We start from the raw sequence: 1,079 nt of genomic DNA, 5'->3' as shown, positions 1-1,079 counted from the left end.
TCGCCCATGACCGCCGCCCGCTCCCCAGGACGCTAGGATCTCTCGGCTGCCGCCTCCTCTTCTCTTGCGGCACCAGATCCCCACGTCCGCCTAGACTCTTGGTTTCGTATCCGCTTTGTCTCCGCCGCCACCAATCCAGCCTCCCGCCCTGGAGTTCTCCCTAGCGCTGAAGATGTGAGCGTCCGGGCGCAGCGTCGCTTCTGTTTCGCACGCTAGTGCGCGCGCTCGGTTTCCAGCCAGGCTCAGATTGGGGAGGGGGCGTGGCGCGTCTTCAAGGCAAACTCTGGCCGATTTAACTTCCCCGGAAGCGAGGGTTGGGGGGGGGTCCCCAAGTCGGCGGGTAAGGGGAGCCCAGTGGCCTCGGTCCCTTTGACCGTCGCTTTCTTAAACTGCGATGGCTGGGACGCGGGGGTGTCTGCTGGCTACGGAGCGGCCTCCCCAGATGGATCAGCGGTGGTGCGTCCTTGCTGCGGCGTCGCCGCGATCCTTCGGCCTCTCGAGTCACCGCCCCCGCTGCCGGAGCTCACAAGCAGCAGCGGGTCCAGGGCCGGCTCATGGACCGAGGAAAAGCGCAGAGCTGCGTTGCGAGCTCGGACCTTCAGCCTGGCGCCCACGCTGCGCGGCATCCGGCATGCAGACTAGCTGGGGGAGAGACGAGAGAGGGAGGATGAAACGGGAGCGAGGGAAGTTAGAGCTGCCCGGGCGCCCTCTCTCCCCTTGCCCAGGCCAGCGCGCCCTTGGCCTCGGAGTCGTGCTCGGGAGCGTCCCCTGCCCCCAAGAGTCGGATCTGCCAGCCCAGTTCCAGAGAGCAGCCTAGGAGAGGGCCCGGTGACAGCGAGCCCCGAGGTTTCCACCTAGCTGCTCTTTAGTGTTTTCGCACAGCAGGGGCTGCGCCAGACCGCGCCTCCTACCCCGCGCAGACCACCAGCAGCAAGACCTGCAGTAAACCCGGGGCGCCCTCCCAGGGACCGCCCTCCCCCCGGGCCTTTGCTCCGGGGCCGCGGCTGTGCCCAGGTCTCACCTCGCGGGGAGCTCCCCTCTGCGCCCCGGCAGGACTGCCCCCGCGGTCCCCCCGGCGG

This window comes from Fukomys damarensis, unplaced genomic scaffold, assembly GCF_012274545.1.
Source record: "Fukomys damarensis isolate Sample0158 unplaced genomic scaffold, DMR_v1.0_HiC HiC_scaffold_21, whole genome shotgun sequence".
NCBI classification, from domain to species: Eukaryota; Metazoa; Chordata; class Mammalia; order Rodentia; family Bathyergidae; genus Fukomys; species Fukomys damarensis.
The sequence above is the reverse complement of the archived record's forward strand: the minus strand, read 5'-3'. Positions refer to the sequence as shown.